General features: G+C 37.5%; 1 protein-coding gene across 4 annotated transcripts in view; it reads left to right on the top strand.

Annotated features, from left to right (window-relative positions):
• CCHR1.PART0H22orf23 (chromosome chr1.part0 C22orf23 homolog) overlaps nt 1-22,808 on the top strand; it is an 842,373-nt gene that overhangs the window by 492,868 nt on the left and 326,697 nt on the right. The gene's annotated exons all lie outside the window — the stretch shown is intronic.

Genomic DNA, 22,808 nt, shown 5'->3' with positions numbered 1-22,808 from the left:
GACGTTTGCTGTGGGACACCATATCAAAGGCTTTTGATAGATCTAAGAAAATAGAAGATACATATTTGTGATTATTTCTGTGTTTATTTATTATGTTGGTGAAAGTTAGTAGGGCAGTGGTTGTACTTTGATTTGGACGAAAACCATGTTAAGACAGAGTTAATAGGTTGCTTGTTTGAAGGTAGTGCATGAGTTGTGTGTGGACAATTCTCTCTAATATTTTGGACAGTGGGCATAAGATAGCAATAGGTCAGTAGGTGGTTAGGTCAGTACTACCACTGCCTTTGTGGAGGGGGATTATATGCGATGTTTTCCATAAGTTTGGGATTTTTTGTTTAACTGTGGATCTCTTTATCAGTATGTTGACTGGGTATGCTATTGCTTTGTCTGCTATTTTTAGATATTCTGGTGGTAAGTTGTCAGTGGCTAGTGTTGTAGGTTTCAATTTAGCGAGCATTTTTGGTTTTAGTTGAGACTGGGTGAATAGAGAAGGTAGTTCCAGTTTCAATGGGAATTGGAGTGTCTAGCATAGTGGAGGATGGTTGTTGTCTGGATAGGGCTGTTATTGACTCGGTAAGGTATTTGTTGAATTGGGTAGCTATGTTGTCTATTTTATTTGAGGTGACGGGTTGTGGGGTAGTTGGTTTACCTGGTTGAAGTATGTTTTTTTATTGCTGACCAGAATTTTTGAGGATTTCTATGGTATGTAGTTTGGATTTCGGTGTAATATTTTGTTTTGTCTTGTTTGATCTGTTTTTAGCCTTGTTTCTGAGCTCTTGGTAGCTTTGTTTGGCACTATTAGTTTTAGTTTTGTACTACTGATTCCATGCTTTATCGCTTGTTATTAATAGCAACCTTGTTTCTTTTTTTAGCAATGGGGCATAGTTCGATTTTACACATATGGTTCTGATAGCAGCTTGCATGTTTAGCATCGAGAGGAAGGTTTTGTTGAAATGATGGATAGCATCTTCCAGGGGAAGATGTTTCAGTGGTAGCCAGTTGCAATGGTTTAGGGAGCTGATAAAGTTATTGGGGTTAAATTGCTTTGTACTTATTTATTTGTAGATTACTTGTTTGTTGAAGTTTTTTTTTTTGTCTGATAATATAAGTAGGGTGGTGATCACTTAACGAGTCTGGGAGACAGCCAGAATGGAGGATGTGATATGGTTTGTTGACTAGTATCCAGTCTAGTGTGGATTGTTTGTTGGATGTTCTACTTATCCTGGTAGGGATTTGTATGGTCTTGGTAAAGCTATATAGGTTAATATGATTAGTGGGGTTTTGAGAGTTACAGGCAGACCAATCTATTTTATAGTCCCCTAGGATAATGGTTTGTTGCGGAAGAAATTTGTCAGCCCAGCTTAGTATGTTTTCCATTGTATTGGTATTTTTACCAGGAGGGATATAGGTGCCATTTAGATTGATATGTTTGTTTTGAGTTCAGAGTAAATTTAGCTAGTAATACTTCTGCATTTTATGTATGCAGACTTTACACATAACTGTAAAAATTCTAGTAATGTCTGTCTTTGTGTGGAGTTTTTCTCCCCTGGCCTCCACTGAAAATGGGTTCCTGACCCAGTCGGACTTTCTTGGTCACCAAATGTCAATAAATTAAATAAATAAATCATGGACCGCTGTGACAACTCTACCCAACTAGACTAATGGGGGCTAATGTCACTAAGAACTTAAATGTGTACAACTGTAGGGCAGAATTGCAGAAATCCTTATCAGGACGTCACAGTTAAACACTCATGTTCCTGGACCTTTAACATCAAACAAGACTGGATGAGTCTAAAAGTACATAAAGTACAAATGCATACACGCATGTACAAGCAAATAGTCAGCTAAATCCATCCTATCAAGAAACAAACTGATGAAACATGATATATTCATTTAAAACAAACAGAATTGAAATAAAAATAAAAGAATGGTGGATGATCCCATCCAAGAGTAAGTAACCATCCACACACCCAAATCAAAGATAAAATAGCAAACTTTTGAAATAAACAAAATGTTATGATGCATTATTGCTTAGTAAAAAAAAAAAAAAAGTACAACAGGAGTACACAAAATACATAATCTGTACCCATTTATTCCTCACCATGCACCCACAGAGCAGGAGCTGAAAATCACTGACTTTTCACAGCCTTACAATCTCTCAAAAATAAAAAGTTGCACTTGCTTGTAATACCTCTACAAAGATGATAATTTCAAAATAATTTCTTCAAACAATCCGCAATATAGCTAATATCTATGTAACAAGGTATGTGTCAACAGGTCTATTTCTCTTTTTACAAGACAAAAGATTGTTAAGAAACTCTCCTCCAACTTGGTGTGTTCTGAACTGAGCCAAAAATCCTGCAGGAAGTTCAAAGTATGTCATACCTCCTACAGAGCCATACCCCACCAGTAATGGCTTCTGTGCCGCTTTTCGTAAATTGAAATTATAACCACTTAATTGTGAAGTATTAATAGAATGGTAATCTGTCAGACCTGAGGAATGAATCTGTCTCCACCACTTCGTTAATGTGACTGGAGACATTTTCAACTCTTTTCAGTGTCTCTTTGAGATGAATGGCGAGGTTTTTAACTGCCTTCACACCTACTGTGGTATTGTCTTTGCTGCAGAAGTTTTGTTTCAACTGAAGATTCAAGTGATTAATCAACTCCAACACTTAGCTAAGAATAATGAGACCATGTTTATATTAAATCTCTTAAAAACTCAAATACTATGACTTTCCTTACAACATAGTGTAAAATTTCCTGAAAATCTTTATAGTAATTATACAATGTTAACTAAAAAAAGTCCAAAACAAACACTGTAAAGCAGTAGGAAACACTTTCAGTCAGCCAAACTCTTCAGTCCAAGCTGTTTTTATTCTTCCAACATACAAAGACATGGATGAACCCAGTTCAGGGGATGAAAGTGCTCAATCTGTGTCTTTGTATGTTGGAAGAATAAAAACAGCTTGGACTGAAGATTTTGGCTGACTGACGGTGTTTCCTACTGCTTTACAGTGTTTGTTTTGGACTTTTTTTTGTTATATTTTACACTGTGGTTACTTTTGTTTTTTTAATTGTACAATGCTAGTCAAAGTGTAGGTTATGACATAATTCATAAACATTGTGAACTGTGTGTGAAGACTGAGATGAAAGTTGACAACAAAAGTTTAAAGCTGAGATTATTTCACTGTTTGCATTTGCTCAGTCTTCTTGTCCATATGAAGAAAAATGAAATCTCTATGGCTAGAGACACTTGTACAGGGGTGTAGCCAGGATTTTAAGATTTGTATTCACAGCCATGCCACGGTGGTACAGCGGTAGCGTTGTTACCTCACAGTAAGAGATTCTCCCGATCGATTCTCGGTGTGGCTTGGGAGTGCCTTCTGTATGGAGTCTGCATGTCCTCCCCGCGGTTGGGTAGCGTTCGAAATGCGCACGTAAATGGGCGTGCCTTCGTTGAAGGTTGGGCGTTGAGCTGGCACCTCGGCGTTTCGTACAAATCTACTGCCAATCATTAGCGGACCGGAGTTCCGCTGTGGCGACCCCTTACCGGGAAAAAGCTGAAAGCCAAACAACAGCTCACAGCTCGCAGTCTGCTACCCCCCACCAAACCACACCCACATCAACACATTGATCTCTGCCCACATAGGTTCATAGGTTCATAGGTAGGTACTAGGCTATTGGCCCCAGAGCCTATATAAACCTAGCCAAACTGTACTCTGACTTTTGCCACCCAAGAAAATTATTTTCCTGTGCCCCTGTTAAGCAGAGCCACAGAAGTGATCCCCGGGGTGAATTTCCTATCTCCCATCCAATCATCAAAATTTTTCTTGAAGAGTACTGATGAGGAGCTTTGTTTGATATAGGTAGTTTGTTCCAGAGTATGGGAAGTCTCTGAGACAGGAATCTATCCCTCCTGCATGTTCTGTTTATTGTGGCGACAAGGTTTAGGTCCCTAGAGCATGTAGCTCAGAGGGATTGGGATTTCTTTACATGGAGCATGTCCAACAGCTCTGGGTTTGACATAGCTTTGTATGTTAGGCAGAGATCGCCTCTGAGTAGGCGATATGTGACAGAGTAAAGCTGGAGTTTTTTGAGACGGTCTGCGTAGGGCATCTGTTTGAGGCCGGTAATCCTCTTTGTGAGGTATTTCTGTGGCCTTTCCAGTTGTTGTAGATGTCTTGTGAGGTACATACCAAAAGGGGCGTTGTACTCTATAATGAGTCTAAAGATTGATGAGTAGAGGGGAACAATGACCTCTTTTTTCCTGCATGAAAAACCTTTTGTGATGAGGTGTGCTAAGTAGAAGGATTTCCTGACTACTGTGGCGATGTGATTATCAAAGGAGAAACTACTGTCCACCTGTGTCCCAAAGTCTCTTATCACACTTTCGGTGTTAAGTAGACTACCGCCTATCTGGTAGTTCATGGGTACAGAGTTTTTACCAAAAGGGATGACAATGCACTTTTTGGCATTTAGCTTGAGGCCATGGCTTTGACACCAGGCATCTGTCTCAGTGAGGCCCTTTTGTAGGATGTCCACATCATTTGGAGATTTGATTATGGCTCCTAGTTTGCAGTCATCTGCGAACTTTGTTAGCCAAAGACCTTTTGTGTTAGCCTGTACTTCAGAGAAGTAGATAGCAAACAGGAGAGGACCTAGGACTGAACCCTGTGGTACTCCACTTGTCACTGGTCTGAAGTTGGATTTAGAGTCTGCTACTTTCGCAGTGTGGGTTTGGTCAGTGAGCCAGTTGGCAACCCATCTTGTGACATAGGGATTTATACCTAGCTTAGTGAGTTTGTCTATAATTCCAGAGTGGGGGATGGTGTTGAAAGCCTTGGCGAGATCCAGATAGGCTGTGTTTACCACCTTACCCTCATCTGCAGCTTTGGTGACCACTTCAAAGAAGTCTATCAGGTTTAGGAGACATGATCTGACTTTTACAAACCCAAACTGGGTAGGGTCCAGATTTTGTAGATTACCAATGTCATTGTTTGTAAGTTCAATGATGATACGCTCCATAGTCTTGCAGACCAGGCTCGTCAGGCTAATGGGGTGGTAGTTCCCAGGGTCTGTGGTGGCTCCCCCTTTGTGGAGAGGGATAATTGTTGCTGTGTGCCATTCAGTGAGCACAAAGCATGAGGTGAGGCTATGATTAAACATGGTACTTAGGTGGGGTGCCAGTTCGTTCTGTAGTTCATGTAGAACACAGCCTGGGATGTTGTCAGGTCCCATGGATGCTGTGTTCTTGGCTTTGGAGAGTGTGTTTTTTACCTGTGCAGCTGTGATTACAGGTACTTTGCATTCTTCCTGTATAGAGATGGACCCTTTAGGGGATGAGAGACGGGTAAAGTTAGCACTGAACTTATCTGCCAGGATGTTGGCAATATTAGTTGGTTCTGTATATTCAGTGCCATTGTGCTGTAACTCAGAGCAGATCTGAGTGTTGCCATTGAAATTCTTGACATAGCTATAGAATGCTTTGTAGTTGTCTTTAGAATCAGTGGTGATTTTGTTTTCGTAACTAGCTTTGGAGGATTTTATGAGGGATCTCAGCTTCTTAGTGAGGCTGATCACGGAGTTCCTCCAATCATGGGTTTTACTCATTTTTGCAACATTTTCTTTCTTCTGTTGTAGAGTTTGTTTATAGCAGGGGACCACCAGATTAGCTTCCTTTTTTTTGGAGGATAGCATCTTGGTTCTGTTAGGGATTGCACGATCCATGCACTCGTGTAAGTGCTTATAAAGTGCAACTGTATAGGATTCAGCAGTTGTATCTCTATTGTCCGTCAGCATGGGTGTTGTGAAGTTTGCTACTTCTGTCTTAAGAAGCGTGAAGTTGGCTTTGGAGAAATTTTTATGGTGGTTTCCCTAATGGGGGGTGGGGCTGGGATGTGGATGTCTAGGGTGATTTGCTTGTGGTTGGAACTGACCAATGAGGAACTGACCTCTGGTGTGGAACACCAGTTGCCCATGTTGGTAATGACCAGGTCTAGGATATTGCTGCCCCTGGTGGGGGTGTGGATAAGTTGATCCAAGGCATTGGAATTTATGAATTCCAGAAAACATTGAGCACAAGAGTTGGTACATGAGTAGTTTTACCAGTTAATGGTGGGGTAGTTGAAATTGCCCATTATTAGGATGTTAGGTTGTACCCTAATATTTTCCAGTGTGTCAAGAAATGAGGAGTGGGAATCCTGGGGCATGGTGAGGGATCTGTAGCAAGCTAAAATTTGCATTGCGGTCTTGCCCAGAGTTAGTTGCACTTGGATAATCTCGGATGCATTATGCTGAGCAACTAGCCTGGAGGTGTGGATATCCTTAATGAATATGGACACGCCTCTGACTTTAGTGCTTCGGTCCAAGTTAGGTGGCCGAAAGGTGTGGTATGAATTATAGCCTGGTAATGCAGGGGTGCTCTCTGGAGCCTTGAACCAGGTCTCTGTCACTGCACAGATGTCGATGTTCTCCATTTTAAGGAGTGCCTCGAGTGAGTGCATTTTTAGGTTTAGTCTTCTAGCATTGAGTAGCATTACCCTCAGATTTTGCTTGCTTGTACCTGTTACGGTGGTGAATTTGTCATTTGAATCTTGCCTAAAAAAGGCACTATAGGGGTGGCAAGAGCCTTAGCCAGTATCCGGACTCCCATGGGCGACAGGTGCAGGCCATCTCTGGCAAAGCATCGTGGTTTGTCGATCATGTCATCCCAGGCAGACAGATACTGGATCCCCTTAGAATGACACCAGAAGCTTAGCCAATTGTTGAAGTCAATCATTTTGTCCTTGTACTGTGGTATCATTCTGGGTGATGGCAGGATGCTACTCAGGGCTAGGGTCATACCTGCCTGGGCTACAAGATCAGAAAGCTCCTCCATGTCTCTTTTCATGTAGTCCAGGGAGGTACATCTCAGGTCATTCACACTAACATGGACAATGACAGAGTCATATTTGTACTTGCTGTGGAGTGACCTGAGTGCATGCGTTATGTGGTGGATCCTGGCACCTGACAGGCAGCTGACAGCGACTTTCTCCTTGTTTAGCCTGGTGAGTGGAACATCAGTGTGCCTGACTATAGAGTCACCTATGACTAGAGTGTTAGGTACGTTGTTATGACTTATGGGCTGTGGTTGAGTGGCACACTGAGTTTGTGGGCTATGTGTCATTTGGGTTGTGTTGGGGGGGTGGAGGTTACTCGCCTTTCTGCTTTGGAGATCCCTGTTGCTTGGGTAGATTTTTTTTGAGAGCCTCCACGACGAATGTAGGTGTGTGTTTTGTGTTTCTATGTGTGTGTTTTGGTGGTGTAGGTTTTGAGGGACTATGTGATGAGTGTGTGTGGTGCAAGTGTTTACCTTCTTCTCTTCACTGTCTAGTCCAGTCTTGGGTGAAGAGAGCTTTGCTTCCCATTTGGTTATATAAGTGCATCTCTCACAGGTTGTAATGTTGGGTGATAGGAGGAGAGGGTTGTCTGTGTACATGAGGTAATTGCTGCATTGCCCCAGGATGCCCAGATTCATCAGGTAGACAGGAGAAAACACTGGGAGCTGACCCTTAGACATGCCTGGATAGGTGCCGATTTATTAAGTACTAAAACTGTTTTCCTCTAGACAAGTGAGGAAAGTTGAGTGCTGTAGTAATTTGTAGCTTATTTAGTGCTTACAATGAGTTCTGAACAAGTGCTGAGCTCAAAGAAACACATTTGAGTGCTGAAACTAGAAAACTGGCTAGTTCTAAGAAACAAAAGTAAGCTAGAAGGCTTCCCTCCACCACAGAAAGGCTTGGAGGTTCAGAAACTTACAAACAGTCCTGGATACAGCAAATCTGTATCTGGACTAGATAACTTATACAAAAGGCAGGAAACAAGCTTAGAAAAATTATTATTTTTTTTTTGTAAAGTGGAAAGGGGGAAGGAGGAGCAGAAGCTAACTGGGTTGGCCTTCTCAAATGATCTCACTGGAATAGGTAGAAAGAAGTAATGACACTAGACTGGGAGGAGTGCCCCAGATCAAATTTACAGTAGGGGTGGGCAACTGCAAAGCCACCAAGTATAAAAACAAGATACCAAGAGGGAAGGAGGGTGGGAAACAAAAAAACAGGACAAACAAACCAACCCAGATGCTTAACAATTGTAGAAAATTCTACTTAATACCTCGCACACAGTGAGTAAAATAAAACTGCTGTAAATAACTCAGAAATAAGCAAAAAAACAGATACTTAATGTTATATATCTGAGATTCATTAGCTCAGAGCCCTTCTTCTGACTTTCTCTGATTAGCTCAGTGTGAAATGGCAGAAACAGTGACAAAGTTCAAAAAAACCACAGTATGCTGAGTAAAGTGCCCCTTAGTAAATCAGTATATAAAGAGCAAACAAAAAAGGGGAGTACACCATAGCTGTAAAAGACGAATAACTCCAGTCTTCACTTCAAGAGTTTAATGGAATAAGACAAATGCAGGATCCAAGTGAGCGCTTTCACGTTCAAAAAACGTTTCATCAGACTTCAATAACTGCATGACATTATACATCATCTTAAATAGCATTAACAATTAGCAACATAAGAAATCATTCAATTAAAGTTTGCAATTAAAATTTAAAGATACACTTCTATATTTTATAAAACCATCTAAAACAATAAATATAAAACAAACAGAACAGTTAGTTCATATACATCAAATAACACCATCAATAGGGCATTCATATTTGTGGTAATATTTAAAATAATATACTAATAACCTCAAAGAAGATACCAATAAATATACAAATAGGCTCAGTGTTTGTAAGGTCTAGCTGCCAAAAATGGTTTAAGTGAGATCTTTTCATTCAAGCCATATGCTTTATGCGCCTGTAGCCTCAATATCCATCTACACTCTACCTCTTCAGTGTGATTTTTTATATTACCAAGTCTATTGTTTTTTTTCACCATTTCCAAAACCCTAAATTTGAAGGTATGTGTCAAGCCATTGTCAATTACATGTTGTGCCAAGGCATTACTTGTGTTCTCTTTATTAATGGCATACAAATGTTCTCTAATACGTTCCCGTAATGTCCTATTGGTTTTTCCTACATAAAAAAATCTACATAACTGGCACTGTGCTAAATAAGTCCCTTGATTTACAATCAGCATAGAACTTAAAAGTATACACACGTCCAGTCACAGGGTGTACAAATCTATCCTCATTAGATATATGGGAGCACTGGTTGCAAGATCGACACGCATAAGTTCCTGACCTCTGTGAAGAAATACTCTCTCCATCATTATTTTCATAACACAGGAGCCTTTTTAAAGACTTCATATTCCTATAGGTTATATTAGGTCTATAGTCCACTAATTCACTTATTCTCTCATCTGTAGTCAGAAGTCTCCAATTTTTTTCAATAACTTCTTTAATCTGTGTCAGGTATATAGGGTATCCAGGTTGACTACACAGGAGGGTGAATATGATCAACAGCAGAAGACATTGGCTAAGAATTTTCTTGAAAGAGGATATAATAACACGGAGATTAGGGACACCCTATCTTTTTGTAATATGTATAGAAAAGATAAGGGTAAACCTTTTTATCATAGGCAGTTAGCCACTACATCTGAAGCAAAATCCTTTAGGGCAAAGAACAAGAATAGATTGGTTATTCCTTTTACTAATAGGAATACACAGATTAAAGAAGTTATTGAAAAAAATTGGAGACTTCTGACTACAGATAAGAGAATAAGTGAATTAGTGGACTATAGACCTAATATAACCTATAGGAATATGAAGTCTTTAAAAAGGCTCTTGTGTTATGAAAATAATGATGGAGCGAATATTTCTTCACAGAGGTCAGGAACTCATGTGTGTCGATCTTGCAACCAGTGCTCCCATATATCTAATGAGGATAGATTTGTACACCCTGTGACTGGACGTGTGTATACTTTTAAGTTCTATGCTGATTGTAAATCAAGGGACTTAGTTTATTTAGCACAGTGCCAGTTATGTAGATTTTTTTATGTAGGAAAAACCAATAGGACATTACGGGAACGTATTAGAGAACATTTGTATGCCATTAATAAAGAGAACACAAGTAATGCCTTGGCACAACATGTAATTGACAATGGCTTGACACATACCTTCAAATTTAGGGTTTTGGAAATGGTGAAAAAAAACAATAGACTTGGTAATATAAAAAATCACACTGAAGAGGTAGAGTGTAGATGGATATTGAGGCTACAGGCGCATAAAGCATATGGCTTGAATGAAAAGATCTCACTTAAACCATTTTTGGCGGCTAGACCTTACAAACACTGAGCCTATTTGTATATTTATTGGTATCTTCTTTGAGGTTATTAGTATATTATTTTAAATATTACCACAAATATGAATGCCCTATTGATGGTGTTATTTGATGTATATGAACTAACTGTTCTGTTTGTTTTATATTTATTGTTTTAGATGGTTTTATAAAATATAGAAGTGTATCTTTAAATTTTAATTGCAAACTTTAATTGAATGATTTCTTATGTTGCTAATTGTTAATGCTATTTAAGATGATGTATAATGTCATGCAGTTATTGAAGTCTGATGAAACGTTTTTTGAACGTGAAAGCACTCACTTGGATCCTGCATTTGTCTTATTCCATTAAACTCTTGAAGTGAAGACTGGAGTTATTCGTCTTTTACAGCTGCGGTGTACTCCCCTTTTCTGTTTGCTCTTTAGAAACAGTGACAAGTTAACTTTTTAAGTAACAAAGTTGAAACCTGAAACAACTTTAAAAAAAAGCTTGAAAGAACCAATGAGGTGCTTATTCCAAGGCGTAGTCCAGGCAACCCCAGTCAGCCAATGACCACAAACAATTCACTCTTACTGAAATGCTACACTGGCCTTGGCTAAACTATGATGACCTGGGACATGTGCTCAGACACACAGCCTCTACTAACAAACAACTAGGCCCAAAACACAAGCCTGAGTATGGACAATGCTACACTACCAACACTACTTAGGTAGAAAAAACTGCAGAAATGTTTAAACAGATAAATGATCAAGGAGACTCTAGAGAATGCTTTTAAATGCAAACAAGTTATATGATACACTCCTAGCAGGAAATCAGAACAAACAAATCCAACCAGATGCTTAACAATTGTAGAAAATTCTACTTAATACCTCACACACAGTGAGTAAAATAAAAGTGCTATAAATAACTCAGAAATAAGCAAAAAACAGGATACTTTATGTTATATATCTCAGATTCATTAGCTCAGAGCCCTTCCTCTGATTAGCTCAGTGTGAAATGGCAGAAACAGTCACAAATTAACTTCTTAAGTAACAAAGTTGAAACCTGAAACAACTTTTTAAAAAGCTTGAAAGAACCAATGAGTTGCTTATTCCAAGGCGTAGTCCAGGCAACCCTAGTCAGCCAATGACCACAAACAATTCACTCTCACTAAAATGCTATACTGGCCTGGGCTAAGCTATGATGATCTGGGACATGTGCTCAGTCACACAGCCTCTACTAACAAACAACTAGGCCCAAAACACAAGCCTGAGTATGGACAATGCTACACTACCAACACTACTTAGGTAGAAAAAAACTGCAGAAATGTTTAAACAGATAAATGATCAAGGAGACTCCAGAGAATGCTTTTAAATGCAAACAAGTTATATGATACACTCCTAGCAGGAAATCAGAACAAACAAACCCAACCAGATGCTTAACAATTGTAGAAAATTCTACTTAATACCTCACACACAGTGAGTAAAATAAAAGTGCTAGAAATAACTCAGAAATAAGCAAAAAACAGGATACTTAATGTTATATATCTCTGATTCGTTAGCTCAAAGCCCTTCCTCTGACTTCCTCCGATTAGCCCAGTGTGAAATGGCAGAAACAGTCACACGTTATCTTCTTAAGAAACAAGGTTGAAACTTGAAAGAACTTTAAAAAAGATTGAAAGAACCAATTAGGTGCTTATTCCAAGGCGTAGTCCAGGCAACCCCAGTCAGCCAATGACCACAAACAATTCACTCTCACTGAAATGCTATACTGGCCTTGGCTAAGCTATGATGACCTGGGACATGTGCTCAGACACACAGCCTCTACTAACAAACAACTAGGCCCAAAACACAAGCCTGAGTATGGACAATGCTACACTACCAACACTACTTAGGAAGAAAAAACTGCAGAAATGTTTAAACAGATAAAGGATCAAGGAGACTCTAGAGAATGCTTTTAAATGCAAACAAGTTATATGATACACTCCTAGCAGGAAATCAGAACAAACCCAACCAGATGCTTAACAATTGTAGAAAATTCTACTCAATACCTCGCACACAGTGAGTAAAATAAAAGTGCTATAAATAACTCAGAAATAAGCAAATAACAGGATACTTAATGTTATATATTTCAGATTCGTTAGCTCAGAGCCCTTCCTCCGACTTCCTACGATTAGCTCAGTGTGAAATGGCAGAAACAGTCACAAGTTAACTTCTTAAGTAACAAAGTTGAAACCTGAAACAACTTTAAAAAAGCTTGAAAGAACCAATGAGGTGCTTATTCCAAGGTGTAGTCCAGGCAAACCCAGTCAGCCAATGACCACAAACAATTCACTCTCACTGAAATGCTATACTGGCCATGGCTAAGCTATGATGACCTGGAACATGTGCTCAGACACACAGCCTCTACTAACAAACAACTAGGCCCAAAACACAAGGCTGAGTATGGACAATGCTACACTACCAACACTACTTAGGTAGAAAAAACTGCAGAAATGTTTAAACAGATAAAGGATCAAGGAAACTCTAGAGAATGGTTTAAATGCAAACAAATTATTTGATACACTCCTATCTGGAAATCAGAACAAACAAACCCAACCAGATGCTTAACAATTGTAGAAAATTCTACTTAATACCTCACACACAGTGAGTAAAAGTGCTATAAATAACTCAGAAATAAGCAAAAAACAGGATACTTAATGTTATATATCTCTGATTCATTAGCTCAGAGCCCTTCCTCTGACTTCCTCTGATTAGCCCAGTGTGAAATGGCAGAAACAGTCACACGTTAATTTCTTAAGAAACAAGGTTGAAACTTGAAAGAACTTTAAAAAAGATTGAAAGAACCAATTAGGTGCTTATTCCAAGGTGTAGTACAGGCAACCCCAGTCAGCCAATGACCACAAACAATTCACTTTCACTAAAATGCTATACTGGCCTTGGCTATGCTATGATGACCTGGGACATCTGCTCAGACACGCAGCCTCTACTAACAAATAACTAGGCCCAAAACACAAGCCTGAGTCTGGACAATGCTACAATACTAACACTACTTAGGTAGAAAACACTACATAAATATTTAAACAGATAAAGGATCAAGCAGACTCTAGAAAATGCTTTTAAATGCAAATAAGTTATATAATACACTCCTACCAGGAAATCAGAACAAACAAACCCATCCAAATGCTTAACAATTGTCGAAAATTCTATGCAATACCTCACACACAGTAAGAAAAATAAAAGTGCTATAAATAACTCAGAAACAAGCAAAAAACAGGATACTTAATGTTATATATCTCATATTCATTAGCTCAGAGCCCTTCCTCCCACTTCCGATTAGCTCAGTGTGAAATGGCAGAAACAGGCACAAGTTAACTTCTTAAGTAACAAAGTTGAAACCTGAAACAGCTTTAAGGAATCTTGAAAGAACCAATGAGGTGCTTATTCCAAGGCGTAGTCTAGGCAACCACAGTCAGCCAATGACCACAAACAATTCACTCTCACTGAAATGCTATACTGGCCTTGGCTAAGCTATGATGACCTGGGACATGTGCTCAGACATGCAGCCTCTACTAACAAACAACTAGGCCCAAAACACAAGCCTGAGTATGGACAATGCTACACTACCAACACTACTTAGGTAGATAAAACTGCAGAAATGTTTAAACAGATAAAATATCAAGGAGACTCTAGAGAATGCTTTTAAATGCAAACAAGTTATATGATACATACCTAGCAGGAAATCAGAACAAAAAAACCCAACCAGATGCTTAACAATTGTAGAAAATTCTACTTAATACCTCACACACAGAGAGTAAAATAAAAGTGCTATAAATAACTCAGAAATAAGCAAAAAACAGGATACTTAATGTTATATATCTCAGATTCGTTAGCTCAGAGCCCTTCCTTCGACTTCCTCTGATTAGCTCAGTGTGAAATGGCAGAAACCATTTCAAGTTAACTTCTTAAGTAACAAAGTTGAAACCTGAAACAACTTTAAAAAAAGCTTGAAAGAACCAATGAGGTGCTTATTCCAAGGTGTAGTCCAGGCAACTCCAGTCAGCCAATGACCACAAACAATTCACTCTCACTGAAATGCTATACTGACCTTGGCTAAGCTATGATGACCTTGGACATGTGCTCAGACACACAGCCTCTACTAACAAACAACTAGGCCCAAAACACAAGCCTGAGTATGGACAATGCTACACTACCAACACTACTTAGGTAGAAGAAAAATGCAGAAATGTTAAAACAGATAAAGGATCAAGGAGACTCTAGAGAATGCTTTTAAATGCAAACAAGTTATATGATTCACTCCTAGCAGGAAATCAGAGCAAACAAACCCAACCAGATGCTTAACAATTGTAGAAAATTCTACTTAATACCTCACACACAGTGAGTAAAATAAAAGTTCTATAAATAACTCAGAAATAAGCAAAAAAACAGGATACTTAATGTTGTATATCTCAGATTCGTTAGCTCAGAGCCCTTCCTCCAATTAGCTCAGTGTGAAATGGCAGAAACAGTCACAAGTTAACTTCTTAAGTAACAAAGTTGAAACCTGAAACAACTTTAAAAAAAGCTTGAAAGAACCAATGAGGTGCTTATTCCAAGGCGTAGTCCAAGCAACCCCAGTCAGCCAATGACCACAAACAATTCCCTCTCACTGAAATGCTATACTGGCCTTGGCTAAGCTATGATGACCTGGGACATGTTCTCAGACACACAGCCTCTACTAACAAACAACTAGGTCCAAAACACAAGCCTGAGTATGGACAATGCTACACTACCAACACTACTTAGGTAGAAAAAACTGCAGAAATGTTTAAACAGATAAAGGATCAAGGAGACTCTAGAGAATGCTTTTAAATACAAACAAGTTATATGATACACTCCTAGCAGGAAATCAGAACAAACAAAGCCAAACAGATAGGAAAAGTAGAAAATACCACTCACAGGGATGAAGTGCTCTAAATAAAGCACAAAACAATCAATCCAACAAGAAAACTTCTTGAGGCACACCACGGCAAATAAAAGTGAAACGTTTATTAAACTAAAACAATGACGAAGAAAAACGTAAAAACAATTGGGTTCAACATGAACAGTTAGCACTTTCACATTTATCAAAATGCTTCCTCAGACTAACGAAACACCAAAAATTCAACATTTTAAACCTCTACTCATTAACTCACTAGCCAATCAGCGTGTTAACAATTCATTTAAAGATTCATTTAAAGTGGTTCGCCACATAAAAAATGATTACTTTGCTAATGAACACATAATTAAATTCATAAAAATAACTATGTAATACAACTGTGTGTGAAACAATAAAAGTGCTTATGAAACAATATATTCACAAAAAATAGGATCTATGAAAATATAAAAATGTAAAAAAACACACTTAAAATTGCTTAAAGAATATAAACATATATATAAGATGACACATAAAACAATGTACATAAGTGTCGCTAAAGCACTTTTAATAAAATGAATTGATTTCAAAGCCAAAAAGTCTGGGGGCTTATATGTCAACTATATAAAAACAATATATCACAATTTTAACCCTATTATTCTCTTCACTACTTAGTGTTTATTATCTCTAGCTACCAAAAAGGGTTTGAGAGAAACCTTATCATTTAAGCCAGATGACCTATCTGCCTGTAGCTTCATTATCCAGGTGGCTTCTGTCTGTTCTGTGTAATTTTTATGATTTCCTAACCTATTGTTTTTACCTACTATCTCTATCACAGTAAATCTAAAACTATGTGTAGTGCAAAAGTAATAATATGTTTGACTATAGCTTTGGTCTCATCTTCTTTACTGACCGCATATATGTGTACACAAACTTTTTATATATATTCTTTCATAAGCACTTTTATTGTTTCACACACAGTTGTATTACATAGTTATTTTTATGAATTTAATTATGTGTTCATTAGCAAAGTAATAATTTTTTATGTGGTGAACCTCTTTAAATGAATCTTTAAATGAATTGTTAACACACTGATTGGCTAGTGAGTTAATGAGTTGAGGTTTAAAATGTTGGATTTTTGGTGTTTCGTTAACAGTCTGAGGAAGCATTTTGATAAATGTGAAAGCACTAACTGTTCATGTTGAACCCAATTGTTTTTACATTTTTTCTTCATGTCATTGTTTTAGTTTAATAAACGGTTTGCTTTTATTTGCTGTGGTGTGCTTCAAGAAGTTTTCTTGTTGGATTGACTGTTTTGTGCTTCCCACAGTAGTAGCACTGCCCTTCTAACCTATATAGATACTGTCAATAAAGTTAGACAAAATAGCAAACTAGTCTTTTCCTTATTTCTAAACTTGTCTAAAGCCTTCGACACAGTTTGTCACAGCAAACTTCTACTTTAAATGCCCTTACTAGGTCTACCCACCCTTCTGTGGTTCAAAAGCTACCTGTCCAGTAAGTATCAGTCAGTAAAATGGCACTCCATGCTCTCTCGTTACATCCCAGTCACCACAGGTGTACCACAAGGCTCGATCCCTGGTCCTGTCCTCTTTAACATTTTCACCAACAACCTCTATACATCCACATAACAGGTCACCCTAATACAATATGCAGTCCAGGATAAACTATATTGCTAAATGTGAACAAGTAACTTTCCATTCCTTATACCTCCTTCCTTTCCCTTCGTTACTTGCTTCCTCACTTCTATCAAACTCTTCCTTGGCTTTCCCACCAAATATTACATAAGCCTGTTTTTCCTTCACTGTATTTTGCATTTCTTGTTTGTATTACACTAACTTACCTTTTTTTTTCTACACACTGTCTAAAATTTCTATAAATATTGAATGATTGTCTTATAACTTTTACTGAGGCTTAATCAATGTTTTCATAGTATTTGTAATTTGTTATACTTATTTAAACTGCAGATATTTTGTTTTGTTTTTTGAAGTTGTAAAATAATTCATAAAATTTCTACTAATTTGGAGCCCCCTCATGGGTGTATGTGCATCTGTGTGTATTTGTGTCTGAACATATTTTATGTGTGTGTGTGTGTGTGTGTGTGTATTTATATTTATATGTATGTATAATATATATATATATATATATATATATATATATGTGTGTGTGTGTGTGTGTATATATATAAATATATATATATATATATATATATATATATATATATATATATGTGTGTGTGTGTGTGTGTCTGTGTCTGTGTCTATATGTGCGTGTGAATGCCTGTGTATGTGTGTGGATGTATATATGTGTATATATTAACCCTTATAAAATGTACTAGACACACAGTTTCTTGCAAAATGCACTTGACACTCATTACACTTCTTGAAACTCAATTTTTTAACACTGTGGTGGTTGGAGGATTTAGGCTCTTGTCGCCCTTAACTGAAGTACAGGGTTTGAGCTTGAGCAAATTAACTAACCACCAGTTCTCACTAAATAGGGCATTACACACACATACCTTATATGCTGAAGAAGTGCAGTGGAAAGTAAGCTGGATTTGTTTACATTGTTTTAGGGATTGCTGAAGAAAAAGATCCCTGCATGTCATGTGCATAATTGGGGAAGTGGACTGCTTATTCATGGTGACATCATACATTTGATTGTATGGATTTGGCTTAAAAGTAGTGTGTGGACATAAACTATATCTGTGAAGCATAACGTTATCTCTTTTTGCATTATTGTTCAAAGTTCCCATGTAGTTGATGAACCCTCAGATTTGTGTAGAAAGTAATTTATCAGGGCCCTTAGACAAAAAGCAACAAAAGCACTGTATACTATGGCCTTACAAATTTACACACACAAGGGCATCCTTATCAACCATTGTCCAGTCATCAGCATACATATATGTTATGTATATGCCCTACAGATGTACACACACACACACACACACACACACACACACACACACACACACTGACTAGGGAGTCCAAAATGATGTTTTTAAACCATCTGTTTGTGTCTAAACCACGTAGGTTACAGTACTATTGCTGAGTTATGAAAGGGTCTCTGGCTATTTGCTGTTAAATAAGCAAAGCAAATATATGGCAGAGAGGTATACAAGGAAAGTGGCTACTCCTAGAATGTAGTTTGATCAAAAACAACAGATCCTAGCCTATGACCTGCTTTGCCATTTCAGGCACAGTAACCCCCTACACTTCCAAATGTCTGCTTCCCCCGTCCACCACCCTCCAGCAGTGTGCAACCAGTAATAAAAAAGAAGCCTGGAAATGGATGTGAGACAATAAAGAATAAGATAACAAATTTATAATGCTTTACATTATGTCCAGATTCTCAGAATATGGTTATATTAACAGTAATGAATGACTAATAGCTCACATGAGAATGTCTGCATACAAATTGCACAAAAATAAAGAAAAACATACATTTCAGTCTTCCACTGTTTAGGTTGATTGTCTGTGACTCCCTGTTACTCTGTATCATGTAAAAAAGGAATGTGAGAAACTTTGAGATCCTACACATTCCACTGTGACACTCCTAAATAACTAAGGCAGGGATAGCAACCTTCACTATCGAAAGAGCCATTTTGGCCCCTCTCCCACCAAATAAAATTCACCGGGAGCCACAAAACCTATTTGACTCCTAAAATGAAGATAACACAGTGTATAAAGTTGCATATATAGTTATTATACTAAATATAAAAGAATTAAGTTTATAAGAGCAATATTTAAAATCTGTCCCTATTTTTGTTCCTTTGTAGAGATTGTTCAATCGCTGTGTGTGTGTGTGTGTGTGTGTGTGTGTGTGTGTGTGTGTGTGTGTGACAGTTTGTGTGTGTCATATCTCTTGACCTCTTACAACAAGAAATCTGGACAAAGCCAAAAATAATGGGGCACAAAGGCCCAAAATAGGGACACTTTTTAAATATTGCTCTTACAAACTTAGAAAAGTTGATAGAATAACAGATTTTACATTAGCATGAATTTTCTGAAAGGTATGAAGTCTGAAACTCAAATTTCTTTCTGTTTTTTTCTGGCTTCAGCCCTCAATGATTTGCCAGAAAACCATGATTTTATGAGAAACAGACCAAAAATATGAGGCAAAAGTCAGGACATTCTGTGTGTGGAAAATGTATGTTAACAGAAACCATGTTATTCTAGCAACATAGAAAAAAAAGGAAGTTGTGGAAACAATACATGCAGAAAAAGGTTTTAGAGGAGGACTATGAGGTTTAAGGGATGACAAGAACTGGCCAGTTTATGTAATGTGGGATTGATTATACATCACATGTATTGTTTTGTACAATGTAATGTTTACAATTGTGAACATGTTACTGTGGTTTGTTTTTTTTATATAAATGTAAGTTTGCCTATGTCACAAGTGATAATTCAATAAAGTTGTTTAAAGAAGTTTGGAAAAAAGTTTTAAAATTCAGAGTGAACCATCAACAACCTTGAGTTCTTGGCTATGGCTTCTTATACGTGGAATCAGTATGTCATCCATGTATCTGGGTTGGTCTATCCATGTGTGTTGGTTTTCTCCAACACCATAAAGATATGATATTATTGAACTGCACTTCCTTCAGTTTGCATGTAGGTTAGTGTGCAACATGCATGTGTGTGAGTGCTCATTTTGTGATACACCTGCCTGGCTTGTGAGGGACAGTGTCAGTATGTGCTTAGTGAAAAAAAAAATCAGTATATGTAGTGATAGAACTTGCTTTCAAGAACAGTGACTGTGTGTGTGTATGTGGGGGTCTTTTTGTGGATGTGTTTGTGTTTGGAAAACTATTACAGATGTTTATCTGCAGACACACACACATACACACACACACACACACACACACACACACACACACACACACACACACACACACACACACACACACACACACACATGCATAGCTCTTCTGGGTGATAGTAAAAAGGTAGGAAGCTAGTATTTTTCAAAAATAAGGCATAAAATATACCACAGAACATCCAGACCATCAGAGCTTCTGGGAGTCTGACCCCCACACCACTGAATGTATAAGTAGATTTTGAGATAGGGTTGGTAGTGACCTGTGCCCTGAACCTCACCTAGTCTAAAACCAGCTCTGCTCAGAGGTGTGCATAGAAAGTCGCTGCAGCTTGTGTGGGGGCTGAGAATGGTGTGGCTGTTACTGTTTTAATTTTCCTCACAATCAAACCTCAGAGGTGTGCACAGAAGGTCACTATAGCTTGCCTAAGGGGCAGTATATAGTTTATAAATTGGAATACATTACTGTGCTCTTTTTTTCACTTTCCTGACAAACATTAGATGCATATGCAAGTGGGTACCTTTTGAGGGTAGGGATAAGGAGGTATGTTGTTCATATGTCTGACACCAGCAGGCTGAAATATGTTGCTGTATTCTATTTGTTTTTTTCAGTTTTTGTCTGTCTGGCATCAGAGTTGCATATGAAAGGCGGCTTTCCTTTGGGGGTAGGAGCGGAGTGGCATACAGTATATTTGACAGGAGTCAATTGAAGTACATGACTGTGGACGTGTGCCATCACATCAATCTAACATCAGAGGGATAAACAGAAGGTGACTATTTTTTGTTTTATTTATGGGTAACAGGTTGGTAGACACTATTCCCACATATGATTTATCTACCTTTAAGGTTTGCAGGGGTATGGGAGATTACAATTTTATATTTTGACATACTTTTTGTGATAAAGCAAACATTTTTTTAACATTTGCAGCATTTTTATACTTCTAGCAAAAGTGCAATGTTTTAGTCATTAGGAATGAGAAATGGGTAGCTGTGAGGTTAGAAGTGTTATATAACAAAGGGGCGAAGAAAAGCGGAAACTGAAAATATGAAGAGTAGAAGTGATCAGAATCAGTGCCAAGGAAGAGTAGCAATTGGTGAGAATGGAAAGATCCAGCAGAGGCAAAATAATCACAGCCACTGGAGTGCATCTTGAGACAAGGAAAGAGGTTAATCTAGGGCAACACAGGAGCATAGCCATGAATCCATTAGTTGTTATCTGAGCTAGAGCATGAACAGTTTAGTTTTAGTAGTTTTCTTTGATGTTGTAAAGTAACAAGTTCCATTGTTTAGATTCATAGGTAGAATACAAACATTCTCCTGCATGATTGATTTTGTTGTTAGAAGGAGCAGCTTATTATTGGAAAGGAGGCATCTTGATATATTTAACATTGGTACTAGTGAGGACTTTAACAATAAGTTAGAAGTTAAATAATTCAAGTGAAATGGGCAGTTAAATATTATTTATTTATTTATTTATTTATTTATTTATTGACATTTCATTACAAGTCAGACTGGGTAGGAGCCCATTTTCAGTGGAGGCCTGGAGTGAAAAGCTCCAAAGTATGACAAAACATTTTAGGAATAATAATTTTACAGTCTTTAAAAATAATACAAAAATATAGTGTAAATAATTGTACCAAATTAGACATAATATGAAAGCATTGGTTAAGAATAAGTTCAGGTTATATGACAATGACTTAATAGTTAGAAAACATTTAGCCAGTTTATAGAGAACTTAAAGGTGAGTTAGTATAATACTATCAGGAGTTACAATATGAAATGTGAGATAAGCAAGCTTATGGCATATTTAGAGAGAAAGCCATGGGAGAGAAGCTGATAGAAGTAAGGAAGTGAGTGGAAAAATGAGAGTAAGGAGATGTAGGATATGAAAAGATATTTAATACCAACCACAAAATATAAAATAAACCACAAGGTCAGCAAAATAGACCCAAAATTTATTAAACAACAACACTCTAGCACCTTGGCTAAAAAGCCTTCCAGGAGTAACAGTGCATAAAAAACAACCATATAAGTACAAAAAATTTAACAATCCATTATCCAATTATCCAGTCATAAACTAAAGTTACAGTTAACGTCCTGATTCAGACCACCAGGGGACAGAGTACCAAATTTTAAGATATACATAAGTTCTTTATATAATCTATTTTTAAAAGTTTAATCAATAATAAAGTTATTATTAACTTTCTTTAGAACAGAAGCCTGTAAAACAGAAAAATCAGAATTATGAAAAAATTTAAAATGTTGGGCAACAGGGCCCTCCAACTTCCCCTGTTTAATATAGCTAATATGTTCTTGTAATCCACTTTTAAATTTTCACTTACTTTCCCCAATATAAAATTAATCACAAGGGCATCTCTGAATATATATAATGCCCTCAGAATTACAACTAAATCTATCTAAGACATCAAAACTGATGCCATTAATAAAGGGGAAAGAACTTACAACACGAGCACAGGAGCAACAACTACCAAAAGGGAAGGTGCCCTTATCAATCAAAGAAATAGTAAACGAAGCATCGGGTAAGTCAAAAGAGTAATGAACCAAAAAAAAAAATCCTTAAGATTCCTACTCCTTCTGTATGAAGTGCTAGGCTGATTATACAAAAGCTCAGATAGCTGTTTTAAATTTGCTTTAATTTCCTTTTAAATAAATAACCCTAGTAATATTTAACTAGGGAAACAACTTTGTCACTAAAGCAAGAAAAAGTAGTCACAAAATATACATCTGTCTTTATTCTGGCACTATTAAACTTAATATTCTTATTACTACTCTTAACTTGACCATCTAAGTCATGA

This window comes from Protopterus annectens, chromosome 1.part0 (genome assembly GCF_019279795.1).
Source record: "Protopterus annectens isolate FY-2018-M chromosome 1.part0, PAN1.0, whole genome shotgun sequence".
Taxonomy (NCBI): domain Eukaryota; kingdom Metazoa; phylum Chordata; order Ceratodontiformes; family Protopteridae; genus Protopterus; species Protopterus annectens.
The sequence above is the reverse complement of the archived record's forward strand: the minus strand, read 5'-3'. Positions and strand labels throughout refer to the sequence as shown.